Here is a 27,506-nt window from a genome sequence, read left to right as displayed (position 1 = left end):
CCTCCAACACCACAGTTCAAAAGCATCAATTCTTCAGCGCTCAGCTTTCTTCACAGACCAACTCTCACATCCATACATGACTACTGGAAAAACCATAGCCTTGTCTAGACGGACCTTTGTTGGCAAAGAAATGTCTCTGCTTTTTAGTATGCTATCTAGGTTGGTCATAACTTTTCTTCCAAAGAGTAAGCGTCTTTTAATTTCATGGCTGCAATCACCATCTGCAGTGATTTTGGAGCCCCCAAAATAAAGTCTGCCACTGTTTCCCCATCTATTTGCCATGAAGTGGTGGGACCGGATGCCATGATCTTCGTTTTCTGAATGTTGAGCTTTAAGTCAACTTTTTCACTCTCCTCTTTCACTTTCATCAAGAGGCTCTTTAGTTCTTCTTCACTTTCTGCCATAAGGGTGGTGTCACTTGCATATCTGAGGCTATTGATATTTCTCCCAGCTATCTTGATTCCAGCTTGTGTTTCTTCCAGCCCAGTGTTTCTCATGATGTACTCTGCATATAAGTTAAATAAGCAGGGCGACAATACACAGCCTTGACGTACTCCTTTTCCTATTTGGAACCAGTCTGTTGTTCCATGTCCAGTTCTAACAGTATTCCTGACCTGCATACAGGTTTCTCAAGAGGCAGGTCAGGTGGTCTGGTATTCCCATCTCTTTCAGAATTTTCCACAGTTTATGGTGATCCATATAGTCAAAGGCTTTGGCATAGTCAATAAAGCAGAAATAGATGTTTTTCTGGAACTCTCTTGCTTTTTCGATGACCCAGCAGTTGCTGGCAATTTGATCTCTGGTTCCTCTGCCTTTTCTAAAACCAGCTTGAACACCTGGAAGTTCACGGTTCACATATTGCTGAAGCCTGGCTTGGAGAATTTTGAGCATTACTTTACTAGTGTGTGAGATGAGTGCAATTGTGTGGTAGTTTGAACATTCTTTGGCATTGCTTTTCTTTGGGGTTGGAATGAAAACAGACCTTTTCCAGTCCTGTGGCCACTGCTGAGTTTTCCAAATTTGCTGCCATATTGAGCGCAGCACTTTCACAGCATCAGTTTTTAGGATTTGAAATAGCTCAACTGGAATTCCATCACCTCCACTAGCTTTGCTCATAGTGATGCTTCCTAAGGCCCACTTGACTTCATATTTCAGGACGTCTGGCTCTAGGTGAGTGACCACACCATCGTGATTATCTGGGGGTTATGAAGATCTTTTTTGTACAGTTCTTCTGTGTATTCTTGCCACCTCTTCTTAATATCTTCTGCTTCTGTTATGTCCATACTATTTCTGTCCTTTTTTGAGCCCATCTTTGCATGAAATATTCCCTTGGCATCTCTAATTTTCTTGAAGAGATCTCTAGTCTTTCCCATTCTATTATCTTCCTCTATTTCTTTGCATTGATTGCTGAGGAAGGCTTTCTTATTTCTCCTTGATATTCTTTGCAAGTCTGCATTCAGATGCTTATATCTTTCCTTTTCTCCTTTGCTTCTCTTCTTTTCACAGCTATTTGTAAGGCCTCCTCAGACAGTCATTTTGCCTTTTTCCATTTCTTTTTCTTGGGGATGATCTTGATTTCTGCCTCCTGTACAATGTCACGAACCTCCACCCACAGTTCATCAGGCAATCCATCTATCAAATCTAGTCCCTTAAGTCTATTTCTCACTTCCACTGTATAATCATAAGGGATTTGATTTAGGTCATAACTGAATGGTATAGTGGTTTTCCCCACTTTCTTAAATTAAGTCTGAATTTGGCAATAAGGAGTTAATGATCTGAGCCACAGTCAGCTCCTGGTCTTGTTTTTGCTGACTGCATAGAGCTTCTCCATCTTTAGCTGCACAGAATATAATCAATCTGATTTTGGTGTCGGTCATCTTGTGATGTCCATGTGTAGAGTCTTCTCTTGTGTTGTTCAAAGAACAACAAGAAACAGTGGAAACCATGGTTAGGCCCAAAGTCTGGCCGTGGAACCACTGGGGGTTGCTACGGCAGTGCCCTGAAGAGCCAGACCCGAGATACACTGGGCTGAAAAATGTAATCAAGGAGGTAGAAGACTTATATGCTGACAACTATAAAACATTAATAAAGGAAATTGAAAGTGAAGTCGCTCAGTCTTGTCTGACTCTTTGCAACCCCATGGACTGTAGCCTACCAGGTCCTCTGTCCATGGAATTTTCCAGGCAAGAGTACTGGAGTGGGTTGCCATTACCTCCTCCAGAGGATCTTCTGGACCCAGGGATGGATCCCAGGTCTCCTGCATTGCAGGCAGATGCTTTACCATCTGAGCCACCAGGGAAACCCTAAGGAAATTGAAGAGGATTCAAAAAAATGGAGAGAGCCCATGCTCTTGGACGGGAAGAGTCAATATTGTGAAGATGGTCATACTACCCAAAGCATCCCTGTCAAATTACCCATGACATTTTTCACACAAATAAAATAATCCTAAACTTTCTATGGAACTATAAAGCACCCAGAATTGCCAAAGCAAAACTGAAAAAAAAAAAAAAGAACAGAGCAGGAGGCATAACCCTGTGTCAGATTTCAGACAATACCACAAAGTTACAGTAATCAAAACAATGTAGCATTGGCACAAAATTGGATCAATGGAACAGAACAGATAGCAGGGAAATAAACCCACACGCCTAAAAGTACTTAATCTTTGACAAAGGAGGCAAGAATATACAATGAATAAAGTCTCTGCAGCAAGTGGTGTTGGGAAAGCTGGACAGCTACATGTACATCAGTGAAATTAGAATACCCTCACCCCATACACAAAAATAAACTCAAAATGGCTTAAAGACTTAAACATAACACATGACACCATAAAACTCCTAGAAGAGAACATAGGCAAAATATCTCTGACATCAATTGTAGCAATATTTTCTTTAGGTCAGTCTCCCAAGGCAATAGAAATAAAAGCAAAAATAAACAAATAGGACCTAATCAAATTTACAAGTTTTATACATCAAAGGAAATCAAAAACAAAAAGACAACCTACAAAACAGGGGAGAAAATATTTGCAAATGATATAATTGACAAGGACTTACTTTCCAAAATATACAAACAGTGCATACAATTCAACAACAATAAAAGACAACCCAATTATAAAATGGACTTAAGACCTAAGTAGACATTTTTCCAAAAAAGAAATACAGATGGCCATAGCATGAAAAGATGTTCGACTTCACTAATTATTAGAGAAATGCAAACCAAAGCTATAGTGAGTTACCACCTCATATCAGTCAGAATGGACAGCACTGAAAAAAAGTCTGCAAGTGATGAATATTGGAGAAAAGGGTATCCTCTTACACTGTTGGTGGGAATGTCAACTGGTACAGCCACTACAAAAAACAGTATGGAGGTCCCTCAGAAAACTAAAAATAGAATTACCATATGATCTAGTAATCCCACTCCTGGACATATATCCAGACAACACTGTAATATGAACATACACATGCACCCCTCTGTTCATAGCAGCACTATTCACAAGAGCCAACACATGGACACGGTCTAAACATTCATCAGCAGATGAATGTGCGAAGATGTGGTATGTGTGTCCAATGGAATACTACCTAAGCCATAAAAAAGAACGAAATAATGCCATTTGTAGCAACATGGATGGAACTAGATATTATCATACTAAGTGAGGTAAATAAAAAAAGACAAATACCACATGATATCACTTATATATGGACTAAAATATGGCCCAAATGAACCTATCCACAAAACAGAAACAGACCCACAGACATAGAAAGCAGACTTATGGTTGCCAAAGGGAGGGGGTAGGAGAGGGATGGAACGCAAATTTGCGCTTAGCGAATGCAAACTATTATATTAATATATAGAATGGATAAACAAGGTTCTACTGTATAGCACAGGAAACTGATGTATTTAATATCTGTGATAAATCACAATGGAATATCATATAAAGAATGTGTATATATATGTGGCTGAATCACTTTGCTTTACAGCAGAAATTAACACAACAATGTAAGTCAACTGTATTTGAATTAAAAAAACAACTATCTGACATTTGCAAAAAAGGAAAAAAAAAAAAGCCACAAACTGCTACAAAACAATTTCAGGGCCTACATCTGATACAGGGCTTACATCTGATACAGGGCTTATATCCAGAGTATATAAAGTACTTTCAATTTTTTTTTAATCTAATTTTTAAAATATATATTTATAATTGACAGATAATTGCTTTACAATATTATGTTGGTTTCTGCAACACAACAACACGAATCAGACATAAGCATACATATATACCCTCCCCTTCTGAACCTCCTTCCCACCTCCCATCCCATCCCACCCCTCTAGGTTATCACAGAGCCCTGGCTTGTGTTCCCTGAGTCATGTAGCAAATTCCCACCGGCTATTTTACATATGGTAGTATGTATGTTTTCATGCTACTCTCCCCATTTTCCCCACCCTCTCCTTCCCCCTAGTGTCCACAAATCTGTTCTCTATGTCTGCATCCCCACTGCTGCCCTGCAAATAGGTTATTAGTACCATTTTTCTAGATTCTATATATATGGGTTAGAATACGATATTTATCTTTCTCTTTCTGACTTACTTCACTCTGCATAATAGGCTCTAGGTTGAGCCACCTCATTCCATAGCACTGACTCAAATGTGTTTCTTTTTCTGGCTGAATAATATCCCATTGTATATATGTACTATAGCTTATTTATCAATTCATCTGTCAATGGACATCTAGGTTGCTCCCATGTCCCAGCTATTGTAAACAGTGCCGCAGTGAACACTGGGGTACATATGTGTCTTAGAAAATAACTATTTTTTTAAATAAGCAAAAAGCTTTAACAGAAAATTCATTAAAGAAGATATGCAAACAAATGAACATATTACAAAGTGCTCAACATCATTAGTCATTAGGGAAATGAATTAAACTATAACTGGATACAACTACACACTCACTGAAATGGTTAAAATCAACATGGCTGTTTTTGTTGTTCAGTCACCAAGTCCTTTCTGACTCTGCAACCCCATAAACTGCAGCGTGGCAGGCTTCCATGTCCTTCACTATCTCCCAGAGTTTGCTCAAACACATGTCCATTGAGTCAGCGATGCAATTCAACCATCTCATCCTCTGTCACCCCTTTCTCCTCCTGCCCTCAACTTTTCCTGGCATCAGGGTCTTTTGCAGTGGGCTGGCTTTTCGCATCAGGTGGCCAAAGTATTGGAGCTTCAGCATCAGTCCTTCCAATGATGCTATTAAAGTGCTGCACTTGATATGCCAGCAAATTTGGAGAACTCAGCAGTGGCCACAGGACTGGAAAAGGTAAATTTTCATTCCAATCCCAAAAAAAGGCAATGCCAAAGAATGTCCAAATGACCATACAATTGCATTCATTTCACATGCTAGCAAGATTATGCTCAAAATCCTTCAAGCTAGGCTTCAGCAGTACGTGAACCCAGAACTTCCAGATGTACAAGCTGGATTTAGAAAAGGCAGAAGAACCAGAAATCAAATTGCCAACATCCGCTGGATCACACAAAAAGCAAGGGAATTCCAAAAATAATCTACTTATGCTTCATTGACTATGCAAAAGCCTTTGACTGTGTTCAGTTCAGTCACTCAGTTGTGTCTGACTCTTTGCAATCCCGTGGACTGCAGCACGCCAGGCTTCCCTGTCCATCACCAACTCCTGGAGCCTACTCAAACTCATGTCTATCACATCAGTGATGCCATCCAAACATCTAATCCTCTCTCATCCCCTTCTCCTCCTGCCTTCAACCTTTCCCAGCATCAAGGTCTTTTCAAATAAGTTAGCTCTTTGCATCAGGTGACCAGAGTATCGGAGTTTCAGTATTGGAGTCCATCCTAAAGGAAATCAGTCCTGGATGTTCATTGGAAGGACTGATGCTGAAGCTGAAACTTGGGGTTGCAAAGAGTCAGACACAACTGAGCGGCCAAACTGAATAGTACGTAAACAAGCAGGATACCCAGCTTGATAAGTTGATTACATTGTGTCTCTGAGGAGACTAAGTCTATTCTACTTTTATATTCTAATGTGGAAATACTAGATTGGCCAAAAGGTTCATCTGTGTTTTTCTGTAAGATGTTATGGAAAAACCCAAACAAACCTTTTGGCCAACCCAATATAAAACTACTCTGTATAAGTCTGGATTCATTTTACAGAAATAAGCAGGAAGCCTCCAGCATCCACGGAGGTCAGGTGGGAAAATCCTCTTCTTTACCTATCCTCTTGCCCAACACAGAGAGCCTCCATTACCATGAATACAGTTGTCTGTTGGATTTGAGTCTAAGAACACAGGGGTGGAATATGGAGAGAGGGCTGGGTTATGGCTCAGGGAGCATCATGAAAAGCAGGTGGACCACAGGACAGGACACCAAGACTTGCTCTCTTGCTTGGACTTTGCTATTTGACCCACGTTTATAATATTCTGGAATTGTAGTACACAATTACTGTTTTCATCTTGTATTCTCATCACATTCTTTCTGCAGCTCAATTCCAAATATGGCGGCTCTTTAGAAACTAAATGTTGAGGAATTAAAATGAGGAGCAAGCTGTGAGATGCATGGAATATTAAAAACTAGGACCAAGATTAGTTGCTATTGGTATAAATTTTATATGTATATTCAAATAACAATGATGTCTTTTGAGATTGTCTTGGAAAAGTCATTTGAAGAGACCACCCCCTCCTCCACCAACCAAATCAACAAAAACAAGAATGTGGAGATGAGGTAAGTGGAGTTGTTTGGGTAAATGCCTTCTTTCCATTTATTGTGTACCAACCTCTCCTTAAAACAAACAAACAAACAAACAAAAAAAAACAGTTAAAAGATTATAGCCATTATAACCCGCTTTAGTTAGAACTTTATCAAGAAGCATTTAAAGGATACTTCATTTCTAATGCTACCTTATTGGTAAAGTACCTTTAATTTTATTAAAGCCATTTTGTATCTCTTTCTCACAGGTTTTAATTATAAAAGCTGTCCTTAACATTTTACACATTTACATACAGTTTCCTCCATCACCTAGCCAAGAAATTTTCCAAAAGCATTGCAGTTTTTTTAAAAAACACAATATACATATGGCCATTATTTTCCCATCCTTTTTATTTAAAAAAACATTCTTGAATGTATTTTATATTCTGGTTCCATTCTTCTGACTCATACACATTTGTAAACTTTCACGTTTCTATTCTTTCGAAGGGCCATTGTTCCTCTTCTTCTGTTTCACTTGAAACATATCCATTAATGAGTAGCAAAGAAAAGCATCTTAGCATGGGACAGCCTGGGGGCTTTGGAGCCATGAAGACCTGTACTTGGATGCTGGCACTGGTACCTATCTTGGAGCAGTGATAGAACACTTCTGTTTCTCTTTCAGCCTCTGTAAAGTGGAGATAGTAATGGTATCCACCTTGTAGTGTTGTCTTGGGGATTAAATGAGATGATGTATGTTCCAAAACAGAACCACCCTCACTCTCCACTTTTTGCCAAGTACTTTCAAAATCTTTTTATATTAACCTTAATACCAGCACTGGTTGAACTCCACACCCTGTGCTCAGTAGGTTATATATACTATCTTATTTAATCCTTACAACCACTGTATAAGTCCTAGTATTGTGTCCAGTTTGCAGAGGAGGTAACTAAGACTTAAAAAAGAAAAAAAAAAAATCAAGTTACTTGTTGATTCAAAGTTACTCAGAGGATAAGTGGCAAGACGAGATCCACACGTGCCTTGTCTTGTTTCAGAGCCTGAGCCCTGGTGTACTGACTGCCTTCTTGCTGAATTTCTGTATCTGACTGACCTCTGACCTCCCTACTTTTCTTCTGGAGAGAGCATGTTTTCCATCTTGTTCAAGACACATTTTCTAGCTTTGATTTTATAATGGTTTTATTGTCTCAAATATTTAGCAAGCAAAATGGATATAAATTAACAAATTTAATACTGAAATGAACAGGGTGCTTTATTTTTTGGTATAAAACCTTTTCCATGAGTTTCCATCTTTGTCTCAAACTTCAAATTCTGTAGCCACTTTTTGACATAGTAGTAACCTTGCTTGCATATTCATAGACCCCTTACGTCATGTTTGAGAGTGCCTGGCATTTCAAATTGTCTCATTTTTTCCCATGCCTTTTTCACACTGTCCATTGGGTATCTTTTTTCTCTCCAGCACCATACTTCCTTTTTACCAATCTTAAAACATAAGGCAGTAGAAATTCAGAATTTTCTGTCCCATTCCATCTTTGCCACATGAAAATGGAATAATGGAAAATGATGCTAAATTCTTTGGACCTTGTGCAGTAGCCTGACTCGGTTGATGATGTTTGACTTCTGAGGCTTGTAAGCCTACTCCTGTGTCCCACACTTGGGCAAGCTGATGGGCAGCTCAGTCGTTCCCTCCTCGGTGCCAGCAGGTAGTTCAAATCTCACTTCTTAGCTTCACCCTGACCTCACCCCTAACCATGATAAAACCCACACCACTCCTCTCCTCATTCTCAAGCCATTTTGAATCGACTCAGGAGCCTCCTCTGCTCTCTCCAGAAAGTCTTGTTAGAAGAATAATAAACCTTTCATACCTTTTGGTGTCATGGACGCAGCATTAATCTTGACATCAGAACTAAATTTGGGGTGGAGGGTCCATTCTGTTCCTGCAGAGGCTCCATAGCACCTTGTACTAAAGGAAGCCTTGTTCTTCTTCCTCTCATAAACTGCCTTCTGAGTTTGTGATCTTATAACGTTTGTTACCAGAAATTGCTCAACTATCTGACCACTGTTCTAATGCTGACTCCTAAATCTCCCTTGAACTCCCTGTATCTCATTTTTTTTGGGGGGGGGGTGCTTTATTGGTGTGGACCAAAACTTCTCACCCACCCATTCTTTATTTGTACTTCTTTAATATTATTAACATTTGCCTTTCTTCTGTGTTTATGATTTTAATTTGGGTTGCTTCTTGCTCCAGTTTCTACAGTGCATTCTTTATTCACTTTCAGTTCAGTTTAGTTCAGTCACTCAGTCGTGTCCGACTCTGCGAGCCCATGAATCGCAGCATGCCAGGCCTCCCTGTCCATCAGCAACTCCCGGTGTTCACTCAGACTCACGTCCATCGAGTCAGTGATGCCATCCAGCCATCTCATCCTCTGTCGTCCCCTTCTCCTCCTGCCCCCAATCCCTCCTAGCATCAGAGTCTTTTCCAATGAGTCAACTCTTCACATGAGGTGGCCAAAGTACCGGAGTTTCAGCTTTAGCATCAGTCCTTCCAAAGAATACCCAGGACTCATCTCCTTTAGAATGGACTCGTTGGATCTCCTTGCAGTCCATGGGACTCTCAAGAGTCTTCTCCAACACCACAGTTCAAAAGCATCAATTCTTTGGTGCTCAGCTTTCTTCACAGTCCAACTCTCACATCCATACATGACCACTAGCAAAACCATAGCCTTAACTAGATGGACCTTTGTTGGCAAAGTAATGTCTCTGCTTTTGAATATGCTATCTAGGTTGGTCATAACTTTCCTTCCAAGGAGCAAGCGTCTTTTAATTCTATGGCTGCAGTCACCATCTGCAGTGATTTTGGAGCCCAAGAAAATTAAGTCTGCCACTGTTTCCCCATCTATTTGCATTGAAGTGATGGGACCAGATGCCATGATCTTCATTTTCTGAATGTTGAGCTTTAAGCCAACTTTTTCACTCTCCTCTTTCGCTTTCATCAAGAGCCTTTTTAGCTCCTCTTCATTTTCTGCCATAAAGATAGTGTCATCTGCATATCTGAGGTTATTGATATTTCTCCCAGCAATCTTGATTCCAGCTTGTGTTTCTTCCAGCCCAGCGTTTCTCATGATGCATATAAGTTAAATAAGCAGGGTGACAATATACAGCCTTGACGTACTCCTTTTCCTATTTGGAACCAGTCTGTTGTTCCATGTCCAGTTCTAACAGTTGATTCCTGACCTGCATACAGGTTTCTCAAGAGGCAGGTCAGGTGGTCTGGTATTCCCATCTCTTTCAGAATTTTCCACAGTTTATGGTGATCCACACAGTCAAAGGCTTTGGCATAGTCAATAAAGCAGAAATAGATGTTTTTCTGGAACTCTCTTGCTTTTTCCATGATCCAGCAGATGTTGGCCATTTGATCTCTGGTTCCTCTGCCTTTTCTAAAACCAGCTTGAATGCACTGGTCATAGCAAACATCCTCTTCCAACAACACAAGAGAAGACTCTACACATGGACGTCACCAGATGGCCAACACCAAAATCAGATTGGTTATAGTCTTTGCAGCCAAAGATGGAGAAGCTCTATACAGTCAACAAAAACAAGACCAGGAGCTGACTGTGGCTCAGATCATGATATATTGTCAAATTCAGACTTAAACTGAAGAAAATAAGGAAAACCAATAGACCATTCAGGTACAACCGAAATCAAATCCCTTATGATTATACAGTGGAAGTGAGAAATAGATTTAAGGGACCAGACCTGATAGATAGAGTGCCTGATGAACTATGGACTGAGGTTCGTGACATTGTACAGGAGACAGGGATCAAGACCATCCCCATGGAAAAGAAATGCAAAAAAGCAAAATGGCTGTCTGAGGAGGCCTTACAAATAGCTGTGAAAAGAAGAGAAGCAAAAAGCAAAGGAGAAAAGGAAAGATACAAACACCTGAATGCAGAGTTCCAAAGAATAGCAAGAAGAGATAAGAAAGCCTTCCTCAGCGATCAATGCAAAGAAATAGAGGAAAACAACAGAATGGGAAAGACTAGAGATCTCTTCAAGAAAATTAGAGATACCAAGGGAACATTTCATGCAAAGATGTGCTCGGACAGAAATGGTATGGACCTAACAGAAGCAGAAGATATTAAGAAGAGGTGGCAAGAGTACACAGAACTGTACAAACAAGATCTTCATGACCAAGATAATCACGATGGTGTGATCACTCACACTCACCCAGAGCCAGACATCCTGGAATGTGAAGTCAAGTGGGCCTTAGAAAGCATCACTACAAAGCTAGTGGAGGTGATGGAATTCCAGCTGAGCTATTTCAAATCCTGAAAGACAATGCTGTGAAAGCGCTGCACTCATTATGCCAGCAAATGGCCACTCAGCAGTGGCCACAGGACTGGAAAAGGTCTGTTTTCAATCCAATCCCAAAGAAAGGCAATGCCAAAGAATGCTCAAACTACCACACAATTATTCACTTTGAGTATTATCAAATGCCAGATATGATCATACAGAAGAAAGCAGATTTATTGAGAAATGAGTATTTCTAGTCATGGTTCCACAATTCTGCAACCAGCGATGATTCTTCTACCTTAACAGTGATTATATATTTACTGACAGTTACAAATACTGGCTGTAATTATTGGAAAGTTATTTTTAAAGTAACTTATTTTTAGTGAAAACTAATTTATTTTGGAAGAAAAGATAATATATATGTATGGTACACAAATGGTAGACAAGGAAGGCTCCCTCTTACTTCAGACTCCCCTCCCCTTCCCCAGAGGCAATCACTATAACGCTTTATTAGGTATACTTCAAGAAGAGTGTAAAGCAAACATTTTATATATACACATATAAATGAGTGTTTATAAATGTGTATACATACGTGTAATATGTACATATACATACATAAGCATTAAATTTTTTTAAATTAAGGTTTTATTTTTGGCTGTGTTGGGTCTTCTTGCTGCGCGGGCTTTTCTCTAGTTTCAGAGAGAGCAGGGGCTACTCTCTAGTTGCAGTGGGCGGGCTTCTCACTGTGGTGGCTTCCTTCTCTTATAGTGAAGCACAGGCTCGAGGCGTGGGCTCCAGTAGTTACAGCTCATGGGCTCAGTAGTTTTGGTCCCCGGCCTCTTTAGAGCACAGGTTCAATAATTGTGGCACTCAGGCTTAGCTGTTCCTCAAATATCGCACCTGTGTCTCCCGCCTTGGCAGGCAAATTCTTAACTGCTGAGCCACCGGGGAAGCCCAAGCATATTTTAAAATTATACTTTTATATATACTTAGAGAAACACTTTTATAAACTTCACAAATAGAAATATGTGATCTTAATGTGGACATGAGAATGTCAGAGACCTTGTCTATCTTAAATTTTGTGTCCCTAGTGCTCAGACACTATCTGGCATTTAGAAAGTGCTCAATAATTTTTGAATGAATGAAAAATGCTATTTCACAACATCTATCCTGAGAAGTGTCCCATATCACATATACATTCTACCTCATTCTTTTTAACAGCAAATTTTACTCCATTTTCTAAATTTGTCATAATGTATTTAATTGAGGCTGTGTGATGAATATTTAGGTTCTTTCTGACCTTTTCTCTTAGCAGACTAAATTAATGAGAATAACACAATGCTTCTCACATGTTGCTTTTACACTCTGATGCTTGCAATTTATTTTTTTTAGGAATATGCCATAAAAGTTGATCATCCTATTACAGGTTTGGGGTTTTCTATTTTGAAGAAAACCTATTAAAGTTGTTTAAACATGAAATAACCAGTAAAAAGTGTGGCACTCATTGACAAACAGCCAAAGTGGCATCCCTGACTGAAAAAAAAAAAAAAGTATTTTAGAACACAGTGGTCACTTAATTTTTTTTAAATTTGTCACATCTCCCAGGAATGAACAGATGTTATCTGTGAATTGACTGTAGGAAGCTGTGCTTGTTCACCATTTGCTCTTGGACAATTTACTAGGAATTAAAAGATGAAAAATTTTAAACAATGAAAGTATTGCTTACATAGCAGAATAAGTATAAACAATTTAAAACAACTCAAATATTTCAGATTGAGAGGAGCAAAAACATCTAGGAAGAATCCTTGGTTCATTAAAATTATCACCTGGGTCCCACACCTCCTCTCATTCTGAAAAGAACAGTCCCCAAAGAACCACTGGTCAATTGAACACTGAATTGTTATTTGATTTATAAAAGATAGCTAAATATCACAGTCTAAGAAAATGTGAAATATACCTGGAAAAATAGAGAACAGAGAATCTCATGAATGTGCCCTCCGAAAAACTGGGAGATTGGTTTCCCATAAATACTTGATTCACAGAACCAAGATTTATCTCCTGACCAATGAATATCCACCAAGAATTTCTCTCCATCCTCAAGGCAATGAACTCACTGCTTGGATGGTGGTTGGCCATCCCCCTCTTTGCACTCCCTGCCAATAAAAATAGCCCTCAGTAGATTGGCCTGCAGCTTGCTGAGCACTTGTTTTCCAAATCACTGTTCCTCTGCTATTCCTGACTCAATTTCTGATAATTCATGCTTGCCTTAGTTTACCTCCGTTAACAAAGTTACAGTTGCCAAATTTAAACCAGCTGAGACAAATCAGGAAATTCACTCACACACAGCTAGGAAGTACAGTGTGAAACTGGCTCAGCTGTATTCAAGGTTTCATGTGTTCTCGGGGCTCACTCCGGTTTGACTTCTGAGCTCTCCTGCCTTGATATGTTACCTCTTTTTCCCTGCAGTTTTTTCATGCAGCCAGGAAAGACGGCCCTTTGTAGGACCAGATTCATATAGTCCAACTTAGCAAATGCAGCAGATAAAATTACTTCTTCTCGGTTTTGGTTGGGCCAGAGTATTTCAGAGACACAGGGTATGGGAGCCCCCAAAGGATGGGGTTAGAGGAATGATATATATATATAAAGCTAAGTTTGGTGATGGACAGGGAGGCCTGGCATGCTGCTGTTCATGGGGTCACAAAGAGTTAGACACGACTGAGCGACTGAACTGAAGTTACACAATAAAGACAAGAGTAAACAGAAAACTGTAGTTTTGTGACACTGTGTGCTCGGAAGACCAGAAGAGTGAGCACCCAAATCTTTGTTTTTAAAAATGGACCCAACTTCCATGGTTAATATCTACGTTGCCTCATCTGAGTACATGCATAGTACTTGACCTTTATACTTCATTTCTCTTAAGTACAACATTTTCTCATGCAAAACTGTATTGTAGCTTACTCAACCCTCCTCCCCTACCTTCCTCCCATCCACCACGCCCCTAATCTCAAGAAGATAAAAGAAGCTTATTCTGACTTTCAAATGAGCAATGTTTTCTAGTCTATTTCCCCAGATATGTCAAGCTTATTTTTTTTCAGGTGTTTCTGTATACATTATCATCCATTAAGATTTCAAATAGTATTTGGGGGGGAGGGGGAACAAGGGAGCACAGAAGCGTGAGAAAAATTAAATAAACGCCAGTTTCTAAAGTAAGCTTCCCCTTTCATGGATCATAACCTTGTTGTGGCAAAGGGGCTTGTGTAACTCCATGAAGCTGTGAGCATTGCTCTGTAGGGCCACTCAGGACAGATGGGTCATAGTGAAGAGTTCTGATAAAATGTGGTCCCTGGAGAAGGAAATGGCAACCTAATTCAGTATTCTTGCCTGGAGAACCACATGAACAGTATGAAAAGCAAAAAATAAAAATATAACCCTGGGAGATAGCCCCTCCCAGATTGGAAGGTGTCCAATATGCTACCAGGGAAGAATGGACTGCAATTACTAATAGCTCCAGAAAGAATGAAACAGTTGGGCCAACACAGAAACGACACTCAGTTGTGGATGTGTCTAGTGGTGAAAGTAATTGATGCTTTCAAATTATGATGCTGGAAAAGACTCTTGAGAATCCCTTGGACTGCAAGGAGATCAAACCAGTGAACCCTAAAGGAAACCAACCCTGAATATTTGTTGGAAGGACTGATGCTGAGGCTGAAGGTCCAATACTTTGGCTACTTGATGCAAAGAACTGACTCACTGGAAAAGACCCTAATGCTGGGAAAAGACTGAAGGAAAAAGGAGAAGGGGGAGGCAGAGGATGAGATGGTTAGATAGCTCAATGGACATGAATTTCAGCAAACTCCGGGAGGTGGAGGTCAGAGAAGCCTGGTGTGCTGCAGTCCATGGGGTTGCAGAAAGTCAGACATGACCCAGCAACTGAACAACAACAAAGTAAACTTCAGGCAGCCTCATTCGGAAATGCCTTTTGGAATACATATAAAGTCTCAGATATTTAAATTGAAGGACACGTAAAAAGTCAATATTTAAATGTTGAGACATTTCTTCATAGGATTCTGAAGAGAAAACAAAATATAAATGATAAAATTTGATAATAAAAATAAGCAGAACTGAAGCATGCATAAAGGTTGACTCATTTAGGTAAATTCCTCAGAGCCCAACTGGCATTTCCATGGGTGATGATAACAAAATTAGTTTTTAGGATGCCCAAAGCTGATTTCCTAAGACCAGCAGAGAAACTTAGAAAGTGATGGTAGGCTTTTAAAAAGTGACTTTGATTTCCATAGGAAAAGAAAACATTTTTAGACATTGCCAGAGGTGCTTAGGAACAATACATTGCATGATGCTGATCTCGACCCAGAAAGATAAACAAGCCATTTACAATGCCTTTATCCATGGCTCCCTTAAAGTTAGTTGGAAAGTTAGCTGGAATCTTGGGCACCATTAATGCTATATAATGAATGTATCCTAGAAAAATTACTGAATGTATCCTAGAGTTGACGGCATTACTGACTCAATGGACATGAGTTTGAGCAAGCTCCGGGAGTTGGTGATGGACAGGGAAGCCTGGCATGCCACAGTCCGTGGAGCCACAGTCGGACACGACTGAGCAACTGAACTGATCCTAGAAAATAATGAAAGCTTGGAGAAGCTACAGACAACTCAGCACTTCCTCTGTGGGAGATGCCTGTCTATTTAGAACTTTTATGCAAAGTCTGACCTAGGCAGGGGGATACTGAGGGAACAGACCAGGAGAGACACACACTGAAATCAAGCAGCTGAAGGGAGTCAGGAAGGACTGGTATCCTGATGTTTTAGGAAGATGAGGAAATTCCGCATAACACTGTTGGTTTGCAGCTGGTAAAAATGCAAAGAAGGGGGTTTCCATGGTGGCTCAGTGGTTAAAAAAAAAAAATCTGCCTGGTAATGCAGAAGACACGGGTTCCATCCCTGGTCTGGGAAGATCCCACACACTGCAAAGCCACTAAGTCTGTGAGCCACAATACTGCAGCCTGCATGCTCCAGGGCCCACAAGCCGCAACTACTGAAGCCGATGCGCCTAGAGCCCCTGCTCCACAGCAAGAGAGGCCACCACAACGGGAAGCCCCGGCACAGCACAAAGAATAGCCCCCATTCACCGCAACTAGAGAAACAGAAAATGCTAACAGAAAGCAAACATATTCTAAAGCTGGGCAAATATGGTTGTTGAGAGCTAGCATCAGAAGAAACCTGCATGCTCTGCGTGTGGTTTTCTCTGTCTGAAAACAACAGAAAGGTCTCTTTTAGAATAAGCAAATCGAATTCAGTTTGGCTTTATTATCACTCAAAAATAGGCAATGGCCATTTCAATCCTGCTCATATGTATACTGTTTTGCTTTGAGTTAGTTGCATTTAACAGATTTTTACTTTCATAGAACTACAAACAGAATGGACAATATGCTGGACTCACCCTCCTATTACTTAGGCCCAGAACAGCTATAATTTATGCAGCCAGAGCTGCCCAGGTTGCAGATTTGTTGTTTTTGTTCAGTTGCTAAGTCATGTCCAACTCCTTGTGACTCCATGGACTGTAGCCTGCCAGGCTCCTCTGCCTATGGAGTTTTCCAGGCAAGAATATTGGAGTGGGTTGCCATTTCCTTCTCCAGGGGATCTTCCCAAGCAAGGGATCAAACCCACGTCTTCTGCATTGGTTGCAGAATCTCTACCAAAATACCCGTTCTCAGAGAAGGAGAAAAAAAAAATAATAATCTGCAAAGGCTCTACCGAAAATACTCTACTGTCCCTGTTAGGAGACTGCCCTTTGCACTATGCAACAGAATACTTACCATTAGCATCTGAACATCTCTCCTACAGAGGAACATGGAGGTGACAGGGGCTGTACTGCATAGGAACCCTCAAATGACAAATGGATCACAGGGTCTTTTTGAAGCAACATCTTCTCAGATGCTTGTTTATAAATTAAATAATGGGGGGAGGGCAATGACAAAGACAGTCTTCTAAGGCACTGCATGTTAACTACCAATTAAAACCAATGATAAACAAATCCGTAGTATTTAGCTAGAAACACCCTTATATATATATAAGGGTGTATATATATACATAACTCAATGAATCTATGGGCCATGCCATGTAGGGCCACCCAAGACGGATGGGTCATGGTAAAGAGTTCTGACAAAATGTGGTCCACTGGAGAAGGGAATGGCAAACCATTTTAGTATTCCTGCCTTGAGAACCCCATGAACAGTACGAAAAGGCAAAAAGATAGGACACTGAAAGATGAACTCCCCAGGTGGGTAGGTGCCCAATATGCTACTGGAGATTAGTGGAGAAATAACTCCAGAAAGAATGAAGAGAAGGAGCCAAAGCAAAAACAACATCCAGTGGTGGATGTGACTGGTGATGGAAACAAGGTCTGATGCTATAAAGAGCAATACTGGATAGGAACCTGGAATGTCAGGTTCATGAATCAAGGCAAATTGGAAGTGATCAAACAGGAGATGACAAGAGTAAATGTCAACATTGTAGGAATTGGCGAACTTAAATGGACTGGAATGGGTGAATTCAACTCAGATGACCATGGGCAAGAATCCCTTCGAAGAAATGGAGTAGCCATCATGGTCAACAAAAGAGCCCAAATGCAATACTTGGATGCAAACTCAAAAATGACAGAATGATCTCTGTTTCCAAGGCAAACCATTCAATATCACAGCAATCCAAGTCTATACCCCCACCAGTAATTCTGAAGAAGCTGAAGTTGACCAGTTCTACAAAGAACTACAAGACCTTCTAGAATTAACACCCCCCAAAAGATGTCCTTTTCATTATAGGGGACTGGAATGCAAAAGTAGGAAGTCAAGAAACACCTGGAGTAACAGGCAAATTTGGCCTTGGAGTACAGAATGGAGGAGGGCAAAGGCTAATAGAGTTCTGCTAAGAGACTGCACTAGTCACAGCAAACATCCTCTTCCAACAACACAAGAGAAGACTCTACACATGGACATCACCAGATGGCCAACATCAAAATCAGACTGATTATATTCTTTGCGGCCAAAGATGGAGAAGCTCTATACAGTCAGCAAAAACAAGACCAGGAGCTGACTGTGGCTCAGATCATGAACTCCTTATTACCAAATTCAGACTTAAATTGAAGAAGTAGGAAAAACCACTAGACCACTCAGGTATGACCTAAATCAAATCTCTTATGACTATACAGTGGAAGTGAGAAATAGATTTAAGGGACTAGATTTGATAGACAGATTGCCTGATGAACTGTGGATGGAGGTTCATGACATTATACAGGAGACAGGGGCTTCCCTAGTGGCTCAGACGGTAAAGCGTCTGTCTGCAATGCAGGAGACCCGGGTTCGATCCCTGGGTTGGGAAGATCCCCTGGAGAAGGAAATGTAACAGAAGCAGAAGATATTAAGAAGAGGTGGCAAGAATACACAGAAGAACTGTACAAAAAAGATCTTCATGACCCAGATAATCACGATGGTGTGATCACTGACCTAGAGCCAGACATCCTGGAATGTGAAGTCAAGTGGGCCTTAGGAAGCATCACTATGAACAAATCTAGTGGAGGTGATGGAATGGAATTCTAGTTGAGCTATTTCAAATCCTAAAAGATGACGCTGTAAAAGTGCTGCACCCAATATGCCAGCAAATTTGGAAAACTCAGCAGTGGCCACAGGACTAGAAAAGGTCTGTTTTCATTCCAATCTCAAAGTAAAGCAATGCCAAAGAATGCTAAAACTACCACACAATTGCACTCATCTCACATGCTAGTAAAGTAATATTGAAAATTCTCCAAGCCAGGCTTCAGCAATACGTGAACCACAAACTTCCAGATATTCAAGCTGGTTTTAGAAAAGGCAGAGGAACCAGAGATCGAATGGCCAACATCCGCTGGATCATGGAAAAAGCAAGAGAGTTCCAGAAAAACGTCTATTTCTGCTTTATTGACTATGCCAAAGCCTTTGACTGTGTGAATCACAATAAACTGTGGAAAATTCTGAAAGAGATGGGAATACCAGACCACCTGACCTGCCTCTTGAGAAACCTGTATGCAGGTCAGGAAGCAACAGTTAGAACTGGACATGAAACAACAGACCGGTTCCAAATAGGAAAAGGAGTACATCAAGGCTGTGTATTGTCACCCTGCTTATTTAACTTATATGCAGAGTACATCATGAGAAATGCTGGACTGGAGGAAGCACAAGCTGGAATCAAGATTGCTGGGAGAAATATCAATAACCTCAGATATGCAGATGATACCACCCTTATGGCAGAAAGTAAAGAAGAACTAAAGAGCCTCTTGATGAAAGTGAAAGAGGAGAGTCAAAAAGTTGACTTAAAGGTCAACATTCAGAAAACAAAGATCATGGCATCTGGTCCCATCACTTCATGGGAAATAGATGGGGAAACAGTGGAAACAGTGGCTGACTTAATTTTCTTGGGCTCCAAAATCACTGCAGATGGTGACTGCAGCCATGAAATAAAAAGACCCTTACTCCCTGGAAGAAAAGTTATGACTAACCTAGATAGCATATTAAAAAGCAGAGACATTACTTTGTCAACAAAGGTCTGTCTGGACAAGGCTATGGTTTTTCCAGTAGTCATGTATGGATGTGAGAGTTGGACTGTGAAGAAAGCTGAGCACCAAAGAATTGATGCTTTTGAACTGTGGTGTTGGAGAAGACTCTTGAGAGCACCTTGGACTACAAGGAGATACAATCAGTCCATCCTAAAGGAGATCAGTCCTGGGTGTTCATTGGAAGGACTGATGCTGAAGCTGAAACCCCAATACTTTGGCCACCTGATGCAAAGAGCTGTCTCATTTGAAAAGAGCCTGATTCTGGGAAAGATTGAAGGTTGTAAGAGAAGAGGATGACAGAGGATGAGATGGTTGGATAGCATCACTGACTCAATGGACATGGGTTTGGGTAAACTCTGGGAGTTGGTGATGGACACGGAGGCCTGGCATGCTGCAGTCCATGGCGTAGCACAGAGTCGGACACGAGTGAGTGACTGAACTGAACCTATATACATACACCTTAAAAGCTAGTCTTTACCACTAAACTGGTGGCTCTTAGCCAACAGATGGGCAGAGTATCTAGAAACAGACATGCATTCTTATCTGTACCAGGCCTGCAAACCCAAACTTATCACATACTGCATGGAAGTTCAAGAAAAGGGGTGGACATGGAAACTTCAAAACCCAAGCCTTCAAGAGACATTTCTTTTAATTAATAAATGCAATCCGATCCAGTAGTCATGTATGGATGTGAGAGTTGGACTATAAAGAAAGCTGAACGAATGAAAGAATTGATGCTTTTGAACTGTGGTGTTGGAGAAGACTCTTGAGAGTCCCTTGAACTGCAAGGAGATCCAACCAGTCTATCCTAAAGGAGATTGGTCCCGAATATTCATTGGAAGGACTGATGCTGAAGCTGAAACTCCAATACTTTGGCCACCTGATGCGAAGAGCTGACTCATTTCAAAAGACCCTGATGCTGGGAAAGATTGAAGGTGGGAAGAGAAGGGGACGACAGAGGATGAGATGGTTGGATGGTGTCACCAATTCAATGGACATGAGTGAGCCAGCTCCGAGAGTTGGTGATGGACAGGGAGGCCTGGTGTGCTGCAGTCCATGGAGTCACAAAGAGTCAGACACGACTGAACTGAATGAGCACCATGTCTCTTAAAGCTTGTCTTTTAGAAATACTTAAGATAAGAAGCAGCCTAAGGACCCACTAGCTCAGTGGTAAAGAAATTGCCTGCTGATGGAGGAGACATGGGTTTGGTCCCTGATCTGGGAAGACCCCACATGCTGTGGAGCACTAAGCCTGTGAGCCACAACTTCTGAGCCTGTGCTCTAGAGCTCAGGAGCCACGACTACTGTGCCCGTGAACCCTAGAGCCTCTGCAAGAAGAAAAGCCACTGCGATGAGAAGTCCGAGCACCACAACTAGAGGAAAGCCTAGCTGCAGCGAAGACCCAGCGCAGCCAAAATAAGGAAACATTACTTTTTAAAAAAAGAACAAAAGAAAGAAAGAGCCTAGGGTAGAGGTCAGTAGATTTTTTTTTCTGCAAAGAATCAGATGGTAAACATGGCTTTGTAGGCTGTAGAATCTCTGTTATGCATACTCAACAGACATTGGATGCCAGCAGTCATAGACAACATGCAAATAAGTGAGTACTTGTGTTCCAATGAAAATTTACAAACACTGAAATTTGAATTTTATATCATTTTCAAGGGGCTTCCCTGGTGGCTCAGAGGTTAAAGTGTCTGCCTCCAATGTGGGAAACCCGGGTTCGATCCCTGGGTCGGGAAGATCCCCTGGAGAAGGAAATGGCAACCCACTCCAGTATTCTTGCCTGGAGAGTCCCATGGACAGAGGAGCTTGGTAGGCTGCAGTCCACGGGGTCACAAAGAGTCAGACACGACTGAGTGACTTCACTTTTAAAAGTGGCTGATATAAAATTCTCTTTGGTTTCTTCAACCAATTAAAACTGCAGCAGCTATTCTTAACTTGCGGACTATAAAAATGATCTATGGACCAGATTTGATCAGGGGCCATAGTTTGCTGACACCAATATCAACAACACCTGCTCACCCTACTTCAAGCTCTTTCATAAACAAAGGCAAAGAAAACAGGCCCCACCCACGAGAAAGCAACCAGGTGGTAGCTCTTACTACTAAATGGACGGCCATGTTAACTCTAGGACTGAGAGATGGAAAGAACAAATATTTCTTGAAAACCTAGTACTGTGTTTAAATCTTGATTTACTCCTCACAACAGTACTATTACAATGTGTATAAGTAATAATGTGTTACTATGGCATTACATATACATGTACACTTTTCATAGTTGAGGAAAAGCGAGACTCAAAGATTAAGTGCCTCCACCTGGTCCTCAGGTAGGGTTTGAACATGGGTTGGTCTTTTCAGTAATCCTTCAGTGTGGTATTGCAACCGGGGAAGACCTGAGTTGACAGTGAAGAATGGAGGAGTAGAAGCTGTACTCGGAAGAGACGAAACTCAGGAAGACAGACCTTCGGTGCCAGGGCAACCGGGCGTGCCTGAATTAGAGCAGAGAGGAGGGAATGGGAGAATTCGCTGCTCTCCCGGCGCAACAGTCCCAGAGGCCACCCCAAATCAACCCAAACTGACTGGAGTGTTTGACCCCCAGATTGGCCTGCAAAGACAGGCAGCCCAGCAGTAGATCATTAACCTCATTCAACCAGACCATATAGCAGGTAAAGCCCAGCGCAAGGGCTACAGCTTTAACACTGCTGTTCCAAGAAACAGTAGTTAGATTGACTTCTGCTTTTTCCTCTTTTCTCTTTTTTACAATTGTAGCCTATATTAATTTTATAGAAAATTTAGAAAAATACAGATAAGGGATATAAAAACTCCAACATAATCACATTGACATTTTTGTATAATATCCTTTACATTCTTATATGTTAAAGTAGGACTATGCTATTCGTACCACTTTTTGCACCAAATTATATATATCATGAACATATTTTTGTGTCATTTCCCAAAATCTAATTTGCAAAATGTCCCAGAAAACAAAGCAAACTGACCGTAATCAAGTAGATTTGTGCAATGCTGTACTGTCCCAGCCTCAGACGTTAACAATGGCTGTTTGATTAGAGCAAAGGCTGGCAAAGAGCTCTAGTAGCGAAACCTGGGTCACTTTGCCCGGAGTATCTCTTATTTAATCTATTTAATCATGGAATCTTTCTAGAACACTTGGAAAATTAATGTTCTACAGAATATCTTTGGTGTAAAGCTGTTCTATATCATTTGTAATGGATGTACCATATTCCATTGTTAGAGGGTTCATTAGAACTAAATATGGAGATTGTTTTCAAGTTTTCACGATTATAAACAACATATACCACCAGGTACATTTTTGCAACTCAGCCTTCACAGACACTCATGATAATTCCTTGAACATGCAATTGCTTGGTCAAGGATATAAATATTTTTAAAGTTTTTAAGAAATGGATGTTATAATTTATATAATATTTTATGTGAGAAACTGAATGCTGTATTTCACTTTTAATTTCGTTTTGCTAATAATTAATACTTAGGTTCAATAATCAGGCAGATTTTTACTAGATGCTTTGTATTTTGTGACTATGCTAAAAGCAACATGTATTGATTTTATAGAGGACAGAAACTCTCATAAATGTCTGTTGGCAGCATCTTCTAAAACGAATACATGGAAATTCTACGTATTAGTATTCTACTGCTATATAACAAATTACCACAAACTTAAGAGCAAAATTATTTTTAGCTTACAGTTCTGTAGATCAGAAGTCCACCACAGCGTGGCTGGGTGATCTGCTCAGAATATCACAAGGCTGAAATCAAGGCGTTGGGGAGGATGAGTTCTCATCAAGAGGCTTTAGGGAGAACCCCACATCCCTAACTTACTGTTGCCAAAGTTCAGGACTTTGATGTTTTAGGGCCAATGCCCTGTTTCCTTGCTGGGGACCAGTTGAGGCCATCCTCTGCTTCTAGAGGCCACTTTCCAGTCCTTGCAAGGTGGACCCCTGTATCCTAAAGCCCCCCCAAATGCAGCAAGTATTCCTTGCGCTTCATGTCTGACTCCCTTGTCTGCTCCCAGATGAAGAAAGCACTTGCTTTCAAAGCAGTTGTGATTATATTAGGCCTACCTGGTTATCTCCCTATTACAAAGCCCACCTGGAAAGCCGATCATTAGGGCAAGGATTCTAAAAGTCTGCTTTTATTATTCTGCCTACCTCCTCCTATGATTGAGCAGTTACAGTCCTAGATATACACCCAACAGAAATGAGGGCATGTTTACCTAAACACATGCACAGAACGCTAACAGAAGCACTACACCTAGTAACCAGTATCTGGAGTAATTATGCAATAACAATTGTGAAATATTTTGATGATTGAAGAGAGAAATGAGAGTGAACAAACTACAACTACTTACAGTGACATGAATGAATTTCACAAAAATAACGTGGGGGAGTAGATAATGTGTTTTGTGGGAGCAAATGGAGGGGTACTTAATCCAGCCCAGGAAGTCATAGAAAGCTTTCTAAAGGAAGGCACAGCCTTCGCTAGGGCTTTCCAGGTGGCACTAGTGGTAAAGAACCTGCCTGCCAATGCAGGTGAAGTAAGGGATGCAGGTTTGATCCCTGGGTCAGGAAGATCCCCTGGAGGAGGCAAAGGCAACCCACTCCAGTATTCTTGCCTGGAGAATCCTATGGACAGAGAAGCCTGGCAGGCTACAGTCCATAGGACTGCAGAGTCAGACGTGACTGAAGCAACTTAGCAAGCATGCACGCAGAGCCTTCTTTGCAAAGAAATAGAGTGAGTGATGGGGATGGGGAGGACAGGACTGAACTAACTGAAAGAATATGAATAGAAGTAACACATCTGTAAAAATTATCAGCAGATGGGTATTATGAATGGGGCAAAACAGTGGGGGTAAAAGGTATGCCTAGAGAATTTGACAGGGGTCAGGACATGGAGAACCTTGCAAGCCATATTAAGAATATTGACCTTAATCCTTTAAGTGATGGGAACGTGGGAGGTACTGGCAAAACAAAAGAACATAGATGGTTTGTATTTAGAACACCAACATGGCAAAGCAGATGATCATGTTAAAAGAAAATGTGGAGGAAACTGTACTAGTTAAGAGGCTATTCGAGGAATATACGTGGGACATGATGAGAGCCTGAGTGAGCTGGAGTGAAGGGGAACAGGGACAATATAAGCAGTGTGGATGCCCCGTATCAACTTCCCTTCCAGACACTGCTTCTTTAAGTCTTCAGAACATTTTTATAGTTTTTAATTCTATGGCCCAATTGTCTCCTAGAAAACATGTGCCAGTCTGGATTCCCGCTAACAATGTGCCCATCTCTCCTAATTTCTGACAAAATGGGTGCTTTATTTTTTAAATCTTCACTAATTGTCCTGGCAAATACAACTGTTTGCTCAGTCACTCAGTCATGTCCAACTCTTTGCAATCCCATGACTCCTCTGCCCATGGATTTTTCAGGCAAGAATAATGGAGTGGTTTGCCATTTCCTTCTCCAAAATGTAACTCATTTTTTTAATATTGTGGTTTTGACTGAAAGCATAGTGAACATTTTTAAATGTTTGACTATTTTTATCATTTTTAAAGTGTCAATTCATATTATTTGAATTTTTCTAAATGTTTTTTATACTGACCTGTAAGAAGATATATATTAAAGATACTAACCCTTTTGAGGTGCACTTTTCCATATCTGTACCTTTCAATTTTGTATAGGCTAATTTTTAAGAAATAGCTTCATATTATTAGTTAAATCTACTAATTTTCTGTTATTGACTTCTACTCTTAGATTTGCATATTTGAGTTCTTTCTCAAAGGATGATTTGAGGAAATAGATCTTCACCTATATTTTCAAGTGCTTTAATAATTCTATTTAAATATTTAATTAATATAGGAGTTAATTTGGTATATAGTTTTTAGATAATTAACTTGCTAAACACAGTGGCTAATTCATGCTTTCCCCATTGACTTGGAGGGTCACTCATATATTAAATTCTTATGTGTTTAAAATGAGCTGTAATTCCTGGTAGAGCAAATTCTCCTATATTATTTTTCTTTTACAAAATATTCTTGATTCTTTTAAGTCAGGGTTAAACTAGCTTCCTAAATGAACTGAAATATTCCCCATCATTTCCTATGCTTTATGTTCTAACAGTTTAAATTCTAAAGAAGATATTAGTTCCTAAAGATTTTGCCTATAAAATTATCTAGGTGCTGAAATTCTCTGACATTTGTTAACTTTGTTTATACTTTTTGGTCTATCCTATACTATTCATCAAAATTGTTCTTTTCCTAAGGAAGTCATTTAATCAAAATACCCCAAATTATTATTTTATAATATCTACAGCTAATCTATTTTCATTTGTAGTATCATGCATGTATTTAGATTTTCCATTTTTGCCATTTGGCTTTGTCAAAAGGGACATTTTTTGGTCTTTTCACAGATCTACCTCTTAGGTTTAATCTATTCTTCATGCTTTTCCCAGATTTTATTCACTTCCTTGCTTCTTGAACTGATTGTTTGGTTTATTTTTAATGGATAATAATAAAAACATATAATAAAACTCCACGAAATGGTGAAGGACAGGAAAGCCTGGTGTGCTACAGTCCATGGGGTCACAAAGAGTCAGACATGGCTGAGTGACTAAAGAACAACAAAGCCTCTGAATTTTTCTTCTAAGGAAAGCTTTCGGGTATATTTTGGATATATAGTTTTTTCTCTTATTGACTTAAACTGATTATAATTTGTATTTTCTCTTTCATTAAGAATTAAGATGTTGCTGTTGTTCAGATGCTAAGTCGTGTCCTAATCCTTGCAATCCCATGACCTGCACCACGCCTGGCTTCCCTGTCCTTCAGTATCTCCCTGAGTTCGCTCAAACTCATGTCCACTGAGTCGGTGACACTATCCAACCATCTCATCCTGTTGCCCCCTGCTCTTCCTGCCCTCAATCTTTCCCAGCATCAGGGTCTTTTCCAATGAGCTGGCTCTTCACATCAGGTGGCCAAAGTATTGGAACTTCAACTTCAACATCAGTCCTTCCAATACATATTCAGAGTTGATTTCCTTTAGAATTGACTGGTTTGATGTCCCAGAGAGATCCAATGGACTCTCAAGAGTCTTCTCCAGCACCACAAGTTCGAAAGCAACAATTCTTTTGGCGCTCAGCCTTCTTCATGGTCCAACTCTCACATTCATACATGACTACTGGAAAAACCATAGCTTTGGCTATATGAACCTTTGTTGACAAAGCTATTTTATACCTTTTAATATGCTCTCTAGGTTTGTCAAGGCTTTTCTTCCTATGAACAAGCATCTTTTAATTTCATGGCTGCAGTCACTGTCCATAGTCATTTTGGAGCCCAAGAAAATAAAATCCGTCACTATTTTCACTATTTCCCCATCTATTCCCCATGAAATGATGGGACTGGATGCTATGTTCTTCATTTTTTGAATTTTCAGTTTTAGGCCAGTTTTTTCTTTCCTCTTTCACCTTTATCAAGAGGCTCTTTAGTTCCTCTTTGCTTTCTGCCATTAAAGTGGTATCATCTACATTTCTGAGGTTGTTGACATTTCTCCCAGCAATCTTGATTTCAGCTTGTGAGTCATCCATCCCAGCATTTCGGCATGATGTACTCTGCATATAAGTTAGATAAGCAGGGTGACAATATACAGATTTGAGGTACTCCTTTCCCAATTCTGAATCAGTCGCTTGTTCTATGTCCAGTTCTAACTGTTGCTTCTTATTCTGCATACAGGTTTCTCAGGAGGCACATAAGGTGGTCTGGTATTCCCATCTCATCTCTTTCAGAATTTTCCAGTTTGTTGTGATCCACACAGCAAAGGCTTTAGTGTACTCAATGAAGCAGAAGATGTTTTTGAATTCCCTTGCTTTTTC

At 40.3% G+C, this 27,506-nt stretch overlaps 1 long non-coding RNA gene across 2 annotated transcripts in view; it reads right to left on the bottom strand.

The window, feature by feature from the left end:
- The window catches only part of LOC138432647 (uncharacterized), a 77,915-nt gene that overhangs the window by 47,285 nt on the left and 3,124 nt on the right, over window positions 1-27,506 (bottom strand). The window contains exons 1-2 of one of the 2 annotated variants that reach the window (XR_011253930.1): window positions 23,798-23,836; window positions 23,334-23,395 (exon numbers count right to left, since the gene is read on the bottom strand). This is a non-coding gene — a long non-coding RNA (uncharacterized lncRNA). Of the gene's footprint in view, window positions 1-23,333; window positions 23,396-23,797; window positions 23,837-27,506 lie in introns of those variants that run through there. The other variant, XR_011253929.1, reaches the window with a different exon arrangement.

This window comes from Ovis canadensis, chromosome 2, assembly GCF_042477335.2.
Source record: "Ovis canadensis isolate MfBH-ARS-UI-01 breed Bighorn chromosome 2, ARS-UI_OviCan_v2, whole genome shotgun sequence".
NCBI classification, from domain to species: domain Eukaryota; kingdom Metazoa; phylum Chordata; class Mammalia; order Artiodactyla; family Bovidae; genus Ovis; species Ovis canadensis.
Note: the sequence above shows the minus strand (reverse complement) of the source record. Positions and strands in the feature narration are given on the sequence as shown.